At 40.4% G+C, this 19,128-nt stretch overlaps 2 protein-coding genes across 6 annotated transcripts in view; one reads left to right on the top strand and one right to left on the bottom strand.

The window, feature by feature from the left end:
* Positions 1–19,128, bottom strand: part of CMSS1 (cms1 ribosomal small subunit homolog) — a 384,890-nt gene that overhangs the window by 58,739 nt on the left and 307,023 nt on the right. Inside the window, exon 1 of one of the 5 annotated variants that reach the window (XM_043593958.1) lies at positions 7,957–8,116. The exons of the other annotated variants lie outside the window; for them this stretch is intronic. The gene's annotated coding sequence lies outside the window, so the exon portion shown is untranslated. Of the gene's footprint in view, positions 1–7,956; positions 8,117–19,128 lie in introns of those variants that run through there. 5 annotated transcript variants of the gene reach the window in all.
* FILIP1L (filamin A interacting protein 1 like) overlaps positions 14,354–19,128 on the top strand; it is a 305,655-nt gene continuing 300,880 nt past the window's right edge. The window contains exon 1 of the mRNA XM_043593950.1: positions 14,354–14,921. The gene's annotated coding sequence lies outside the window, so the exon portion shown is untranslated. The remainder of the gene's footprint in view (positions 14,922–19,128) is intronic.

Genomic DNA, 19,128 nt, shown 5'->3' with positions numbered 1-19,128 from the left:
AGGGAGAACAACAGACATGGATAAGCAATTAAAATGCAATGTGATGCTCTAGTGATGGAGACCATATATGAAGTCATTAGGGACCTGAGGTTGGGGGATATGGGACTATAAAGGAATAGCGCTAGGGAGTTTTCTAAGGTGACAGAATATCTGCATATTGATTGTGGTGGTGGTCACACAAGTCTATATGTGTGTTAAAATTCATAGACTTGTATGCCAAAAGAAAAAAAGGCTAATTTTACTGTATGGTAATTTAAAAATTAAAAGAAAAAACACAACGTGATAGATGCCACCAACAGGAAACATTTAAATAAATTTTTGGTACATTTATATGATGGAATACTACTGAACAATGAAAGCAATGGACTACTGATAAATGCCGACAACATGGATGAGTCTCAAAAGCATTACTGAGTGAAAGAAGCAGGATACAACAAAGTACGTCCTGTATGATTCCATTTATGTGAACTTCCAGAGTAGGCAACATTAACATAGAATGAAATCAGATCAGTGGTTGCTTCTATGTGATAGGATAGGGTGGAGTACTGACTAGAAAGGGCCCTCAGGGAATTTTCACCTGTGACTTAAGTGTACTAGGTCTTGGTCAAAACTGATTGAACAGTACACTTAAGATCTGAGTACTTCAGGGGCGCCTGGGTGGCTCAGTCGGTTGGGCGGCCGACTTCGGCTCAGGTCATGATCTCGCGGTCTGTGAGTTCGAGCCCCGCGTCGGGCTCTGTGCTGACAGCTCGGAGCCTGAAGCCTGTTTCAGATTCTGTGTCTCCCTCTCTCTGACCCTCCCCCATTCATGCTCTGTCTCTCTCTGTCTCAAAAATAAATAAATCTTAAAAAAATTTTTTTTAAAAAAAGATCTGAGTACTTCAGTGAGTGTACATTACACCTCAATAAAAAATACGCGTTTAGCTGTCTTGGCTGGTCTTTCACAACATACAATTTCTAATGGTGTTTACAGTTGTAAAAAACATTAACAGCCTCTCTACCATAGGCTATTGTCTTTTTAAGATAAATCAGAATTTCTTTTGTTCTTTAATAGAAATAAACGTAAAACCCAATAGTAAATCTTATATAAACAATGAAAATGCAACGCAGAGTATGCAGCAGTAGGAGGACAAGGAGGACGGAGCTCTACATCCTGTTCATGTGAGGATTTGCTGGTGCATATTGGGGAAGGTATTCAGAAAGAAGTGAATCTCATCTGAATGTGGAAGAGTAGGAGTTCAATGCACAGACCAGAAAAGGAAGAGCATTCCAGAACAACATGTGCAAAGTCACAGAGAGGAGGGGGCTGGAGGAGGTCCTTCTGGGTGAGGTACACACAGGGGTACTGGGGGAAATGAAGCTCTAAAAGGAGGCTGGGCCCAGATTTACATGTACAGTTTAACCTGACCATCAGAATCTCCATTTTTCAGAGCCAGGGTTTGGCAAGGTGTGGGTTCTTGCCCAGACCCCTCAGCCACCGTGCAAGAGAGCGAGCACTGCTACCCAGATAGCTCAGGCTCTCTCGTCCTCTAGAGTGCACTGCCTGTTCTCTGCCACGCTGGAGAGTCTGGCCTTGATTATGATGCTGACGAGGATCTATGGGAAGCTTTACCTACCCAGAATCTACTTTAATAATCTACTTTATCCTCTGACAAGAATGGATCATTTGGGCTGTGTTTCTGCCTCAGTTTGCTTGAAAGCAGATCTATGTCTAACAAGCTCATTAATAACAATGGCAAGGCAGTGATCACCGAAAGCGGTCCCTATGCCCTCCATTCCATAAATCTCTCCATGCCATAAGGTTCTCATTTTGGGATTAAGTCAGCAATGAGATGATGGTTCTGTAAGTTTCTAAGTGGGAGATGGGGCACTCTTGGGGTCCCCAAATCTAAAAGAGAACACATATGGAGTGGTGGGACCTGTACTGTGGAGTTTTGTGCAGATGCCCACACAAACCATCCCAGAGGATGCTGAGACACTGCGGTAAACAGGATTTGTTGGCCAGAATTTTCCAGGCCTTGATCTAAGTTTTCTGGTCCCTTGAATGAAGGGCTCAGGTACGGAACTCTGTCAGGCTTAGAGGTTTCAGAGCCATCCTTGAAGAGAAGCTATTTCCTCTCACTGGAGGAGACCCCAAGAAGACTCAGAAGAGCCTGGGCTCTGTTCTCAGAATTGACACTTCCTAGTGAAGGTCCTTTTATTGATTGGAAATGAGGATTAGGTCAACAGCTTGGGACTACATAATTGCCTTAATTAATAACGGCTTTAAAATAATCACAACAAAGCTGTACAGAGCTCTGTCATCTATGAGGCATGTTCACAATCGGTATCTAAAAATAATTTTGAGCCCCACAGAAATTCTGGAGGTCAGTATTTTACAGATAAGGAGGCTGAGATTTAGGGAGGTTAAATTGCTGACATCAGTATAGTTTGCCTTTTTTTTTTTTTTTTTTTCCCCTTGGTTCTCTCCTTCCCTCTCTGCCCAATCTCTTTAGTTTTAAAAAATACCTGGTCCACTGTGGTCCATCTTATTCTAGAAAAGATTTAAGCTAGTTTACAAGGTTACAAAAAGTAAGGCAGTATAAATTGGAAGTGGGAGTGAACATGAGAAAAATAAGTATTAGACCTGAAATCAATCAAGAGGTATAATAAAAATGCTACAATGACCTGTATATTTGCTATTGACTGAGCACAGATTTGATTCTAAGTTTCTAGGAGCTAATGTGAAAAAGGAGACCTTTTCACTCACAGTATTCACAATAGCCACAGGCTAAAACAGTAACAATAACAAAATAATTAATTATTCAGGAGAAGTACAACCATTTCTGGTTCTTAATAATAGCAACACAGGTGTGCCTATGCCATGGCCTGTGGGTCAGTCAGTTGAGTGTCCGACTCTTGATTTCTGCTTAGGTCATGATCCCAGGGTCATGGGATTGAGTCCCCCATTGGGCTCCATGCTGAATGTGGGGCCTACTTAAGATTCTCCCTCTTGCTCTCTCTCTCCCCCCACCCCCCCAGCTCTGTCCCTCTCCCCTGCTCACACTCTAAAAAAAATAAATAAAATTGAGTTAAAAAAAACATAACAACACAAGTTATAATGCGCAGCAATTTTCTTTGATAATTTACCAGCTTTGAACTAGGCCTCAAAATGCAATTTTGGTTTTCGCACTATCTTTTTAGTAGACACGAAAACCTACCATGTCATGTTTTAAAGAACATGAAAAGTACACAATCTCTCTGAACTTAGGTAGCAAACTCCTTTTACAGACATCAAAGCAGGAGACCTCAGTGAACAACTCATTGGTTGCTGAAACAGTTTCAGGACCCGTGGAGATGAGCAGGGTGACTATTTCTACACTTGCTCCAGGGGAAGAGATAAAACCTCACCTTCCACGATACAGAAATAAATGAGTCTTCATAGAGATGTTTTATCTTATTTAATAAATTGTTTCAACTTCATGATGAGGACTTGATGGCAAATATTAACATGACCTTTTACACCTTACATCCCTTACGATGGCTGGTTTTCGTACAGAAAAGCCTTATTTCTGAATGCCATTCTCTATGCTGTACATCTTGTTGCACTCAGCCCCAGGGCCAGTGTTTATTTATATTGGCTATTTCATACTTTCCTTACTCAACTCTCCAGCTTCCCTTGCTTTTATGCCAAGGAATGGACACAGAGCTTTTCCTTTTCATAATTTATATATGCAGAAAATACATACAAGTCAGGACTGCCCCTTTCATCCACAGGAAGAGTCTGGGGCCACCTGACTCATCGACACAACAAGCCCAGAAATAGAAAAAGCAATCTGGCTGAAAGGGAGAGAGGAGTGGAAATTCCTAAGCTAGCACACAGCTAAGGTGCTATGTCATATGAAATTAATTCTCTGAGGTCAGCAATTAGAGTCAGGTTACAGCCCAAACATAATTCTGCCTGCTAATTACTTGACCCATTACAATATTTATTTCATTGAGAGAGATGCCTAGCCATACGTTCCAAGGGTGGGCTTGGGGGCATATGGAAGGAAGCAGACTGCCAGAGAAATAGCAACTCCTTTTGCAAATAGATGTGCTTCCCAGCTCCCTAATTGAAACGATTATTTCCTGCCCCAGTGAGGGATCAGATGTGCCATGCCCCGCCCTTTCCAGCAAAACGAGGCACAAGAGACCACAGAGCTCTTTAGCAAAGTGCAAAAGATGACTGAAGAAATTAACTGAGTTATGTTCTGTTCTGAGAAGGCCTGCGGTGAGATGGTAACAAAACTACTCCTCGTATGGGGAAGAGGAAGAAGGCAGGGCATGAACTATGTGGCTAGAATGACACTTGTAGGTATGTGCCTTTGGACTTCTGAAGATTTATCTACCAGATAAAGACATTTGAAGTGGCAATAAGAAGGTATGCCAATTACCAGATGGAGATGTTGGAAAAACAAGAGTGCCATGAACAGGAATGACTCTAAAATACAGGAATACATTAGGACAACAGCTCTTATGAAAGGGGGTATCAAGCAGTGTCTGAAGGGATGGTGATGGTGAGGAACAGAGTGGAGAGATGAGGCTGAAAGTTGGTATCCGGCAATGTGAGACACCTATACATCTAATCAATTTATAAATCACTGCCACCAATAATACAAATAGCGGTAGCAGCTGCTGTCACCATATGTTGAGTGATTCTGCTCTGTGCAGGTACTACACCAAGAGTTTGATATCCATGACCTCACTGAGGACTGCTGTCCCCTTCCTTCCCACATGGATTCCAGGTGGCCCTTTGCCATTTGGAGACGTTTTTCCCCCTTCTGGGATGTCCTTGACACTCCAGCAAGCAAATGGCACCTGAATAACAACACTGGGTGGTGAAGACTGTGAGGACCAGGAGAGATCCATCTTATGACTAGTTTGCTGCAGGCCTTTGATCACAAGAGGTTGCTGAGAAGGTCAAGGTCACCAGCTGTGACTGTGGGCAATGGGAAGGCCTGAGCTCCGCAACCTCTCGCTTCTCCCATCGTTCTCATTTCTGCTCCCAGATCAACACATAGTTGAAAGAAAAGAAGGGAAAGACTGGTGCCTGTAGCTGAAGTGTGCAGTTTAATGGCCAGAAACCAGACTTGTCACATGTAATCAGATCATCATAGTGTTGGTGACAGAGTTAAGACAGTTGAAAAAACAGTTGCTATTCCAACTTCCAATTTTCAAGTTATTGTTGGGGCTGGAATTTCTCTCACCTCAAGAGTTTTATTTTGGAAAATCTCCAAAGCACATTTTTAGCCAAATCTGAGTAACTGAAACATGAAAGAAATAGTGATTTTTTTCAGCCACATTAAACTCTAACCAGATGCACTTAAAAAAAAGCTTTTTGCATGTACACAGCACCTTTTATTCTAGCAGAGAATCATTTTAGTCCTCCCTGAACTGTATCCACCATAGACTGAAAATACTGTTTAAGAGCCATGGTAACCCGCTGATACATACCATCTTCAGAGGGGAAGTAGAGGACCCCGTTGGCCTTCCTAATTCTCCCTCTCTATTCATACCACTGGGAGTCCAAGTCAAATCAATCTAGCAGACATTTATTGAATCCTTTCTGTGTACCAGGAACAAAGCTCAAAAACAGTGATCAGACGGCATAAATTTCACGAACTTGCAAAGTGAAAATGACATCTAGGATTCCAACGAAACAGCATTAGGACCAGGACCCTACCTGAATGGCTCACCTCACTGTTTTGCTTTTGGCAAAAGACAGTGCTCCTGGCATCTTTTCTTTTACTAATCACTAGGTAAAGAAATGATCTGGGCGTTTAGAGGGAAAGCAGTGAAGAAAAAGTAATGACGAGTTGCCTAGAGTCCATGAATTCCTTGGGATGACCCCGGAGCATCATCTGGCAGACGTTTGTCCCCCTGTAACCATTCTGTCCCCCCTGTAACCCTATCTTCATCAAGCAGTGTTTGTCCCTGTAACCATTCTGTCCCCCTGTAACCATATCTTCCTCAGGCAGTGTTTGTTCCCCTGTAACCACTCTCTCTCCACTTACCACATGAGAGACAGAAAGATCTTTTAAAAATGTAGGTAGGATTATGTAACCCTCCAGATTAAGAATCCATAGCAGCTTGCTTATATACTAATACCCACACTCCTTACCACAAACCACAAGCCTCCCTGCTGCCCCCCACCCCCCGCCTGACTAGGCCTCCACTTAACCCTATAGTCTCCCCCTGTTCTCCCTGGCCCACTATACCCCAGCCACACCGACATCCTGGGGTTCCTAGAACATTCTCCCCTCAGAGCCTTTATGCCTATTGTTCTCATACCTGGATTACTTCTTCTGGTCTAGCTCCTTCCCATTCCTCAGGTCTCAGCTTAAATATCCCCTCATCAAAAGTCTCCTCTGACATATCAAGTAGGCCCTCACTCTCTCTTCATTCTCTGTCCCAGTTTTCTCTTACTTTCTATCATAGCACTATCACAAGTTGTCATTATCTGATTTGTTAAGTTCTCTTTATTTGATAAATAGACTTGATCAAATAAATTCAGTATATGATAAAAATTTTAAAAATCAATTTAAAATAAATAAATAAAAATAATACTTTATTTTTATTTTATAAATAGACCCATGGCCTTTAAATTCCAAGATGGCAGAAACCAATAAAATCTGATTTTTATTATTTATTTATTTATTTATTTAACTTTATTGATTTTGAGAGAGAGAGAGAGAGAGAATGCAAGCACGAGCTGGTATGTGTGTGGGGGAGAGAGAGAGAGAGAGAGGGAATATCATAAGCAGGCTCCACATTGTCAGCATGGAGCCCGACGTGGCACTTAATCTTACAAACCATGGACTGAAATCCAGCACCGGTCACTTAACCAACTGAGCCACCCAGGCACCACAATATCTGCTTTTTAAATATAACTTTTAAAATAGCACTCAGGATACTGTTTGGACATAGACATACAATAAGTAACCGTTGAGGAAATGAATGAATACAATAGCAATTAGTAAATTTAAAAAAAAATGACATAACAGGGACATCTTTTCATTTTATTTTATGATTTTACTACCATAAATACTATATTACTGTAAATCTTGGGTTTCTGTTGGAAGTTTTTCATTCATTTTAATGAGGACCACCCTGGCCGAACTTGAGAGGCCGAGAGAATGGAGAACTAACTTATGGCTACAATTAGAAAGCTTCAAAATGATTATTTTAAAACACCAGGTTTGGCACACAATGCGTTTTGAATAGGGGGAAGATTAGCCTTTCTCATTTTAAGATATTTGTGGCTGAAAGCAGAGTTGCTATTATATATGTAGCATGGTGTTTCTTAAGCAAAATTACAAAAGAACCTTAAAATCAAGCACCAGAACACTGAGAATGAATAGCACAATGTATTCCTGCGAAACTATTGTTATAGCTGGTCCCAGCGGAACACCTTTGTCTCCCTGTCATTTGGCTGTGGCCTGAAATACCAAACCATGGAATTGTCTGGAAATTCAGAAGTACCTGAGTGCTAGTCCCTACTTCCTCAACTCTGCCCAGGGGTTAAAAGGGAAGATCTTGAGTCTTTAAGCTGTGTCCTGCCTGTCCTCTGAGAACCAAGTCTGATAAGCTAGCAGGAGCCTGGGCACGCTAGAAAAAAGATGCCTAGAGGGCCCAGAGCGGCACTGGGTACTTGCCTACTGGATGAACAGCAGCCTGCCTTCCTTCAGTCACCTCCTGATCTGCTCAGCCCTTAGGAACAGTTCCCTCCCCCCCCCCCCCCCCACCTGGTTTCCTCATATATTTTGACTTCTCTGCTAGGACTATAGCTCTGCTCAGCACCTAGTTTATTTGGATGGGGTTCAGTTTCCTTGCATAATTCTCATCTTTCCATATCTTCTGCTCCCCATTCCACAACCCTGCTTGGGATCTGCCCCTCCCCCACCCCCGCCCCCACCCCGGCCCCCAGCAACTCACTTGTAATATATGCCACTGGTCCCCAGGCTGCAGCAGCCTCCCCTATTCCTCATTCCCTCCTCTAGGCTGGCCTCTGAGGTCCCAGCAGCTTCTTCAGTAAAAATGCATACAGGTGACACTCATGACCCCTTCAGGGCACAGGGATAACCTTGTTTAAACCCAGGGATTACTCTGGGGAAGCTGCTAGCGTAGAAGTTTCCCTTAAGCTTTCTGTCAAGTAGAGGGCACCAAGTGGTGTGAAATTTCAAGCTGGGTCACACAATTTTCATGAGTAAAACAAGCAGCTAAAATTAGATGAGCTCTAAGTTCCTTTTCAGGTGAAACAGTCCAGAGTCCCAGAAAAAGACTTCTGGTTCCAAATCCTGTGGATTTCCCACTGTACTTCCCTGTCTATAATTTTCTGCTAAAATGCCACCGGTGGCTCCTCACTGTCTACAGAGTAGTTTTAACATCTAGCATCAAAGGCCCTTAGGATTCTGGACCAAATAAAGATTCCACTTCACACAGTATGAAACTGGACACCACAACCCTGTCCTCCAGGCATGGGAGCGACTCATCACTGCTGAGCCCCTCGTGTGCTTTCCTGCTACTGCGCCTGTGCTCACATCATGTCCTCTCCCTAGAATGCCCTCCTTCTTACCCTTCCCCTGGGAGAAACCAGCTACTCCCCTGCCAACGTGTCCAGTTCAAATAGCCCCAGTACCTGCCTTCACCCTGTGCACCCTCCCTGACTTCCAGTTTAGGAAGACTCAGACAGCATTATCTTTAGCCCTCTGTTATAATGCTTAGCCCACTAAAATTAGGATTTTGACATATGCCTCTCCTACTAGACTATGAGTATCTGAAGGGCAGGGACAGGGCAACGATGTTATCTTTATGGTACCAAGGCCTCGCACAGTGCACAGCATGTTACGGCACTCAGGAAATACCTCTTGAAGTGAACTGGAAATTGTGCTTATGGACATGTACGCCTATCAGAAACACAGTAATGAAGGCAAAATTTGAGCTGAAAAATTAAACAAGTTGTCTTCTGATACAATATGTCTATAAGATGTGCAGTTAGTAAGGAAAACAAGACTAGGATGAAATGACATTTTTAAAGAAAAGAAGGGCTGAGAAGGGAGAAAAACTTCTAACTCATGTGTTTTTCTATTCACAAAGGATCTTTCTAGCCAAGGGGAAAACACTGTTCCAATTTGAGATGTCGCTGGAATTGTTTCTTCTCTCCTTTTCCTCTAGTTTTCAGAGAACCAGTACCCATTTGGAAAAGTAATATGGATGCAAAAGTGAAGAGAGCTATGCAGTGCTATACCTCAACAAGGCCATTGAGTGATGAGAGCCGTGCGAAGAGAAAAGCATTATATAATGACATGAAAACAGGACACTTGAGGAATGACTTAGAGCTAAAACAGCTGCCACCTGGTATTTGGCATTTGTAACGTATACGAAGAAGGAGCCCCTGGAAACTGAAGAGTACAAACAACTCTTTGCAACAACAAAATTCAGAACTCAAGAACATGTTTCCTTGTCTTTCTTTTTTGAAAGTTAATCTGTTAGTATCATTTCCACTTTACAAAAATGTGAAACCCTGAAACACCGTATAATTCCAAAACACTGTCCACAGGTCGATTTCAAAGGAAGCAAGGAGTACCTTTCATTATACTAGGTTTTCCTAATCAGACTTGTTTACTTGAAGATACTTTACTACTGTTTGATTATCCTGACCTGTGATTTTTACATGTAAATCATTAATTCAATCCTTAGGGAACATGAAGGCGAGGATAATGTGTTGAAATTTACATCCATCAATTTTGCTGCTGGTAAAACGTCTATCAGGAAAAAGGTTTCAAATCCTGGAACTGAAAGTAACTGATGGTTTTTTAAATTTATTTATTTAAAAAAAATTTTTTTTTTCAACGTTTATTTATTTTTGGGACAGAGAGAGACAGAGCATGAACGGGGGAGGGGCAGAGAGAGAGGGAGACACGGAATCGGAAACAGGCTCCAGGCTCCGAGCCATCAGCCCAGAGCCTGACGTGGGGCTCGAACTCACGGGCCGCAAGATCGTGACCTGGCTGAAGTCGGACGTTTAACCGACTGCGCCACCCAGGCGCCCCGTAACTGATGGTTTTAATATGTGTGCTTTTATGATTTCTTTACCATTCAGCTCACTGAGATGCTGTTCTAAAGTTGCTTTATTCTAGAGTTGCTTCTCTCCCTTGTCCACTTGGTCAAGGTGGGTGGTGATGTTTCCTCCATCCAATACATATTTATTGTGTATTGACTGCATCCTAGGGGTGGGGGCTACAACGCTGAAGGGGGCAGTCTGTATTCCAGGAACACCCAGCCTAGAATGGGAGAGACAAATACGTTGGCAATTATAATAACGTGGGTTGAGAGTAAGGTGCAGGTATGCCCTTGGGAGCACCATGGAAGAATATAATCCATTGGGACTTAGAACAGTGGGAAGGATGGGATCTGTTATCTGAGTCAAGAAAAAGTGAAGCATGCCCAGGGAATACTGCCTCTGATATCCTGTGAGCCATCTCTGCTACAGAGAACCCCACATTTCTTTTACAATTCATAGAAACAAACAGAAAAAATGAATGAGCAAATTAGTTTAAACCTCACCATATTTTTGAGAACCAGTACTTTACATCTCTCTCAACACCTTGAAGACATCAGTAGTACTAACTGTTAGGAAGAGTCTAGCAAAAAGTATAGGGTTGGGGTTTGCTGGATCATTTTCAAGTCATCAGTTCACAGACTCACAGAATGTTAGTGCCACAACAGTATGAAGATCTCATCTTTGTCAGTGCCAAACCTTCACAGAGGAGTAAACCGAAGCTCAGAGTCCATGAAAAAAAAAATGACCACTGAAAGATTAGAAGTAATTTTTTCCTGCTGTTTCTCTTCTATATTTAGCTGGTAGGTCACCTGAGAAGAGTGGGAATATGACACCTTTCGAGGATACGTTCTGCTTATGTACACATGTACTCATAATTTCTTTACTTATCTGTTTGGACTGAGTCAGCCGAAAACTCTCCTCTGTTTCCTCTCTATGTAGATACCCATTTTCAGTGGACACTGTGACAGGAAAGCCACAGGAAGGGGACAGAGTGTCCGTCTTTGGGGATCAATCTTTGAAATTTAATTGACAGACTAGTATCAATTCCATGTCAACAGAGATGGAAATTACAGTAATTATATTTCAGGATATGAACAAGCAGAGACAATTGTGTTTGTGCTGGAATAGATGCCCAATGGACAGTGTGCAAATGGAATATTAAGAATTATTAAAACAACAAATAGCTATTATTTCATAAAGTTACTTATATTTCAAAGATCTATGCTGCCAACATAGATTTTAAGTGAGAAGTGTCCTTCTTTAACTCTCTCAAAGCTGATGGAACAGAAGGTGAAAAATCTAATTTAGGCCCATTCTGGTATGTCAGAATCTCCTAAATATGACATATGAAAAAGGAAAGTGTGATAAATAATTATTTTTTCTGTATTCATAATATGATACTATAGCAATGATGTCTAATAGAGATATAATACAAACCATGTATGTAATGTTACATTTTCTAGTAGTCACATTTAAAAAGTAAAAAGAAATGGTAAAAATCATTTTTTAAATGTTTACTTATTTTTGAGAGAGAGAGAGAGACAGAGTGCAAGCTGAGAAGGGGCAGAGAGAGAGGGAGACACAGAATCTGAAGCAGGCTCCAGGCTCCCAGCTGTCAGCACAAAGCCTGATGCGGGGCTTGAACTCGTGAATCGAGAGATCATGATTTGAGCCGAAGTCGGACACTTAACTGACCAAGCCACCCAGACGTCCCAGTAAAAATACATTCACAAGCACAAGGACTGTATCTGTCTTTAACAATGTGCCTGACACATAGTGAACACAAAAACAGCTAAATGAATTAATAATTGAACTCTTCCCTTAGGCATTATATACTTGTTTCCATGACATCTGCACACAAGAGAACATGATGATCTGCCATGAAAATAGATGCTACAAGGCAAAGAAAGAGTATGGGATTCTTACATTCTTCCTTTTCCCTTTCTTTTTTATTAAAAAAATACTATTTCCCTTCCATTTCCTTGAGAGATTAGGGTTGACGAAGTTAAAAACACACAGGGGCAAGGAGCAACTAAGTAAATGGTTTGAGGATAATAGGAACCAGGCTATCCCCACTGTTGGGTAAGGGAGTTATAAACATGGGAACAGCAAAAGCTAGAATAACCCCTATGTTGGAATGGGACTGGAGCTATCATTGTGATCTAGTATTTAATACAGAGTGAGAGACAGAGAGAGAGGGGGGAAGAGGGAGAACCGAGAAACCATGAGCATACCTAGTCCAGTGAGTGCACCCAATGCCCAGATCTCGGTTTCTATATACCATTTTCCATTATGGACCCAGATCTCCTTGAAGATATGGTGAGTTCCAGGGCTGGGTAGAATAAATATAAGATGCATATGCTACATTTTTTTGTGCCTAAAAGCAAGGAAGTACTCAAAAAATGATGCGGACTTGTGAAAAGAACACAAGAGCCAGCTTGAAGGGTCTTCCACTGGCCAAATTGAGATCATCTTGGTATCGAGATAATGATATTAATGGATTATAACCCACTGAATAAAACAGAAATCTGTAAGTGCATATTGATATAAATGAACACAAAAATAGGGGGATACTTTGAGAATGTATAAGTATATTGCTCCTAACTAAACTTTCTACTTTAAGGAAGTTTAGTTAGGAGCAATATACTTACATACTCTCAAAGTATCTTCCCACAAAATATTTATTTTTTACAAACTGAAAAGGTGTAACTTCACAGTGGAGATATCTGGCAGATACCACCTTCACCAAGTGGTGCGGGTCCTGGTATGGACAAACTCTGCTTATGTATCTCCTGATTTGATTATGAGAAGAATAGAGCATTGCTCCTGTGATATTCCTGCCCAAAAATGCACACATTCAGTCTTGTAATGAGAAAACATCACACACTCCTAGATTGAGGAACATTTTACAAAACGTACTCTTCAAAATGTCACATGGCAAAACATAAAAGGAAAGATCAAAGAACTGCTCAAGACTGAAGGAGAAACATGACAACTAAATGTGATATATAATCCTATCCAAAAGAAAAAAGAATTTTTTTCCCTTATAAAGGATATTAATGAGACATTTGGTGAAAAGATGAAGGGAACTATAGATTAGAAAGTAATATTGTACATTGAAGGGAACTATGGATTAGAAAGTAATATCATTTTAGTGTTAGTTTACTGAATTTGACTGTTATAATGTGGTTATGTATAACAGTGTCCTCAAATCATGCTGCACACCCAAAACTAATATAATGTTACATGTCAATTACATCTCAATAAAAGAAAAAAAGAAAAGAGCACTTGTCTTTTAGGATAATCACACTAAAGTGTATGAATTGATTCAGAAACAATATACACACATAAGCACATGGAAGGGAGAGGAGGAGGGGGAGGGCCAAGGAAGGGGAAGAGGAAGACAGCAAATGTGGTAAAATGTTAAAAGCTGGGAAAACCTGGGTGAAAGTATACGTGAACTCCTTATTATTCTATTATCTTTTCTGTAAGTTTGAAGTTACTTGTATCTTAAAGATAAAGAGCATGGGTTATGGAGTGACTCAAATCCAATTCTGAGAGCCTGGGGAAGTTACTTAATTATTTTCAGCTTTGGTCTTTTCATTTGATCACCAATATAGGACTTGGAGGGATGTTGTGACGATTTAATGATGTGCAGATTGAGTATCTGGCCAGTGGTGGGCTTATCTGGTAGAGGACCTGATACCTAATGTGTGACGCAATACATACTTGCTAAACAAATGAACAAGCTCCTTCTTCCTGCCCCTCCTCCTTCAACAGGAACAAGCGATACCACTTACAGAAAATCAGATTCTGCAAATTTTAGCAATCTAAGGTATGAGATTTCTCTTAACAACCGAATATAAAACAAAGAACTTGATTAATAATAATAAATACCATCCTACACTAAGATGTTGCTCTGGAGCTTCCTCAGCACTTTGTACTCACATCTCATCTCATATGACACTGAATGGAACAGGCAGGCATTCAAGTTAAAGTTCAACATTGCGTTAATAATAGCGAATCTCTACAGAGCCTTGGGTTACAACTGTCAAAGAAGAGGTCATGCCCTTGTTACTTAAATCCCCAAACAAGGCTTGCATCAGTTCATGGTTGCAGGGTACAGAATGAGGTGCAATTTAATGTCCATTTGGACATATATTTCTAAGATGCTGGCACCGTTGATTGTCTGTGGTTCACACTGTATTTGGGGCAGTGACAAGGCAGAGAAAGGGACTCAGGTTGTCCTGGGAGGATTCTTCTCTCAGCCAAGATGTGCATGTGAATTTGGAATTACCCAAGAGGGTGTTTCAGAGCTGCCTGCCAAAGAGTGGTGTCTTCTAATCTCGAGAGCAGCTGCCGGGCACAGGCATGCAAACACACACACATACACACAGACACACTCACAGAGCCTCTACCTGCCTCTACTTGTCTGTTCTGGGCAGATGGCTCTCGGTTTTTGGGTCGCCTCATCCTGCAGCCCACTTCAGTTAGACCCTTTCTTCTGTGGAGACTGGCAAGCCGTGGGGTGAAGGATTCGGCAAAGTTGCCTGTCTTCAGAGTATGAAGGACGCTTTCCAGAGAGGAAAGAGGGTTATATTCAGTGTTTGGGCCCAGTCAGTATTGGGCTCCCCACTGCCTATCCTTTGCAGAACTGTCAGTGGTCTCTGGTTGCAAACTCTCCGTGGCTTTGAAGCCCACAAAACAAAAACTGAAAGAGTGTCCAAGAAGAAGAGAAGAAAACGTTGTTGGTCCCTGGATTCCACTATTGGATTTTGGTGGGGATGAGAAGAGAGAACTGCTGGGCCTAATCAAGCCAAGGTACATGCACATTAAGGTAAGTGTCTCTGTCGCTGCTCAGAAGAAGCTTTGGGGTGATGTTTCTGTATTAGCCAACATCCAGGAGCAGGGTCTTACGGATATTAAACAAGGTCAAGAGCTTATAACAGATGAGTAACTTTTAGGCCAATGTGTGTAAGAGCCACTTGCGAAATAGAGAAACTGTCTTGACAGTAGATAAGTCTTGCTAAATTGGTAGGGATGAGAGAAAACCAAAATGAAATTTTAAATTGCTATCCTCTAAGAGTAAGACATATAGTCAAAAATTAAAAAAAAATAGGTTTGGGAAAATGACTTTCCTTGTAACAGCTTGTTCTTGTAAGCTGCTGTGAATGATCAATATATAACTTCAAAATCATCACAATGTTATGAAAATGGAGAAGTACACTGGATTGGAGAGAAGGAATTCTCTTCATGGAAAAACAGAAGAAACCATCAACTTAACATGGCAACTAGATTGCATTCTTTTCTTTACTTTCGTTCACATTTTTTGGATGACTGTAAGAGAATAGAAGGATATTTTTGAGGTAAGGTTTTTAGAAGATTTGGGGGAAATACCTGTCAATTCAAAGAATATCACTGGATATCTATGGGCACATCTCACTGTTAATGGGAAATGATGCTAGATTGCTGCCAAATGATGCCAGAGAAAGTTCTGCTCACTGTACTTGCTCTATGGGAATATTATTTATTCAATATTTAGGGTGACTACATAGTTTTGAATATAGGAGCTCCATTCAGCATAGATACATATTCATCTAAAATGATTATAATATAGTCAATTATTCCTTTTCTCTTAATGACAACTGATGATCACATGTCTTTTCAGTATCTATGCAACTCTTGGGAAGATTATAAGAAGTATAATACAAATACTGTTTGACAACACTTAACCATATTCCATCTGTGTATTAGGATTGTGTAAAGTAGGACATAGAGTGGCATGCTACTGGAGAGAATTCTTTCAATTTATGGCAGTGTTCCTCCAGCTATAATTAAAAATGCTTTCCCTATGATGACACCAATATATCAATCTTCTGTCCCTTAAAAACAAATATTCCAAGTAAATATATCTCTACCATTATCAGTTAACATTATTATGAAATTCCCATTAGGCTTAGTTAAAAATAAGGATAAACACTTTAAGAGCTTTTTGCTATTATATTTCTAAAGACAGCAATAATTTTCATGGGCTATTCCCACTTCTTTAAAACAAATATGTAGGGCAATTAAGACATGTCACTCTGATGAGAATTTTCCAAATGATTTCCCAAAAGAATGTAGGGTTTGGGTTCTTATGATAACCAACACAAAATTATGCTATAAAAGTTCTGGGGCAAAGACAACTACTCTTATTAGCAAAGTTATACAATTTTTTAATTGTCTAGCTTCTGTTCATGTGTCATTATCTTTTTTGCTTAAACTGTTATTGAATCAAAGAATTTGTTACCTAAGAATTGGTCTTAGGTGGCATTGTCACTGGAGATGGAAATACTTCACTGTGTTTTCAAACTGATGGTGCATTTGATAGAGCACTATTGTAGGAAACTGATACTGCAACTTGTCAACAGTTGGGAAAGATGAGAAAAAAACAACAGTAAAGGGCCTTGTGTGCTTTTCTTCAGAACAGAGTACATATTATTGTCTTAACCTAAAGCAAAATTTTCATTATCACTGAAATATATGCCTCACCTCTCCAATATGTTGTATTAAAAAACATCTAAAGAAATGTTAGTTCCTTTTATTTTCCTTAGAACAGAACTAGTGACCATCAGCATTAAATAACCATTCATGATGAGCACAGAACACTATTTGTTTCATTATAATTAGGGGAAACATTTTCATAGTAAAGGGCTTAATTTGCTCATTTGTTCATTCAGCAAATATTTTAGAGTGCCTTATAGGCACTTATAGCAAATATTGTAGAGTCCCTCATAGGTCTTACTACGTGCCTACTATGGGCTGGGTTACTGGGGATACAGCAGTGAATAAGGCAAATACGGCTTTTATAAGTGCTGAGTATAGGGATCTTCACAGAGGGGCTGATTACTAGTGATCTGAACCTGCATACAATGCATGCTTTTTTACCATGGTAAGTATTTTATCCTTCATTTCTGATTAAAAGTTAAGGACCAGAAAACTTCTTCCCTACTTTAAAAAGGGTTATTTAGTGTCTGCAAGGTATGGAGGCAATTCCAGAGACCAACTCAACATCAATCAAATAACCAGGTTCATTTTAGTAGAAGTATTTTAGGTAAATTTTAGTAGAAATACTTGAGCCTTCTTTGAAGGATGTTGACATTTCTGTTGAAGCTACAGATGTTAAACATAAAAGGCTCACATATTGATAGTGTTTGCTCCTTCAGAATTGGGTCAGACAGGAAGTCTCTAAGGAAGACATCAGAACAAAATCTGCATTATAGCCTCATAGCTATCTGGGGTTCAAATCTGACAGAAGATCAAGATATTTCTGTCTGCTCTGACAAAGACAGTACATCATTGGAAGCTACATATGAAAGAACAGCAGTACCATTTTTCTCACCCTGAGGAGACTTTTTATGATAGCCTTAATCATAACAACGTCATTTTAGCCCTCCAGGTGTTTTACATTGTTAACATAATTCAAGTATCAGTCACTCACTTGATCCTATAGTGGCCCTGTGCGATAGAAAAGGCAGGTATTATCCCCTATTCAGCAGATGGAAAAACCAGGTTTTAGACATCTAAGGGACTAGCTCAGCTAATTTTCTCTCTAATGCACAGTCTCATTAAGTAATTTCTCAAATGAAAGAATAGAAAAAGTCTGAGTTTTCTGGGGAGCCTGAGTGGCTCAGTTGGTTGAGCATATGGCTCTTGATCTCAGCTCAGGTCATGATCTCACCATTCATTGAGTTTGAGCCCTGTGTCGGGATTCTCTCTTTCTCTGCTCCTCCTCCACTTGCACACTTTCTTTCTCTCTCAATAAGTAAACATTTAAAAAAATAAATAAAATAATAAAAGAAAAAGTCTGAGTTTTCAACATGAGAAGTCATAGCTGCAACCAATACTGTTTAAAGGTGATAGCGGCCAACTGTCCTATGCTGACAGAGGAGAGCTTCAGGCCTTCCCCAACCCTATCCTCTTCCTGCCTTCATCTCCCTTCTAGGTACTCACCCCACAGTTTTCTCTTCTGGCTCTTGAAAAATCAGTTTAGTTGCTAAAAGAACTATAAGCCACTGCTTTCTTCTTTTTAGTACAGGAACAGTATAGTATATCAGTATATTCACCTACATGTGAATGCAAATGGAATTTTAAACTGCTGGTTAATGCCACCACCAGCCTGGCAACATAAAACACTGTGTCATCAGATCATACCAATTATCTGCCAATCCAGATCCTGCTTTTGGTAGAAGCATAAGTGGGCCCTTGAGAGAAGCAGTTCATCATGAGGAAGAGAGAACAGCACAGGAAAAAAAATTCTCTATGTGGAAAAACAGTAAACATGGTTAACTGAGAGTTATAGCAAGATAAGTGGAGCTGAAAAGAACAGTCTTAAGTCAATGAAGAATATCTTTCTGATGAATTTTGAGAAAGCTCACAGATCTGCTGATAACTAAGCTACTGAAGGTAGCAGTGTGTAATATACCACACGTAACTATTACTGTTACCAGCTATGACTGATTAAATACACAAGACTTCTTTTCTTTCTTAAAATTTTCCTCAAATTTATTATATACCTATTTAAGGTTTTTGGAAACTTTTAACTATTTTCCTGTCATGTTAGTGGCTTGGAATGAATGTCACTGGTCTTCGTGACGGATCTAGGGACAACCCCTTGACTAGGAAAGTAGAATTCAGGGGATGATAGCAGTGTGGATAAAGCAGAGGCTGATTCTGTGCTTCTCCTTAGAGCTGTTGCTCCTGGGCCTGAAACAGAAAGACACAGGGCAGCTGCCTCTGAGCCATGGTATTAAGCTGCCAGGTTGTAAGTAGGGACACCAACATCTTGGTTTTCAGCTGCTCTGAACATCTTCACATGAAGCTATTTTAAGAACTGTTTGCATTTGATCAGGGAGCATGTGGGGTTAAGCCTTGAGTTTTCCATTTCAGTTTTAGATCCTAAGCAGGTGCAGTTTGTAGTTCAGAATTTAAAATCTTATTATTGTATTTTCCCCCAGCTAATTCAAAAATGGCTTTTTTTGGAGGACAAAAGCCTGTGATTGAGA

The sequence above is a fragment of the Prionailurus bengalensis genome, chromosome C2, assembly GCF_016509475.1.
Source record: "Prionailurus bengalensis isolate Pbe53 chromosome C2, Fcat_Pben_1.1_paternal_pri, whole genome shotgun sequence".
NCBI classification, from domain to species: domain Eukaryota; kingdom Metazoa; phylum Chordata; class Mammalia; order Carnivora; family Felidae; genus Prionailurus; species Prionailurus bengalensis.
This window is presented reverse-complemented; position numbering and strand designations above follow the sequence as displayed.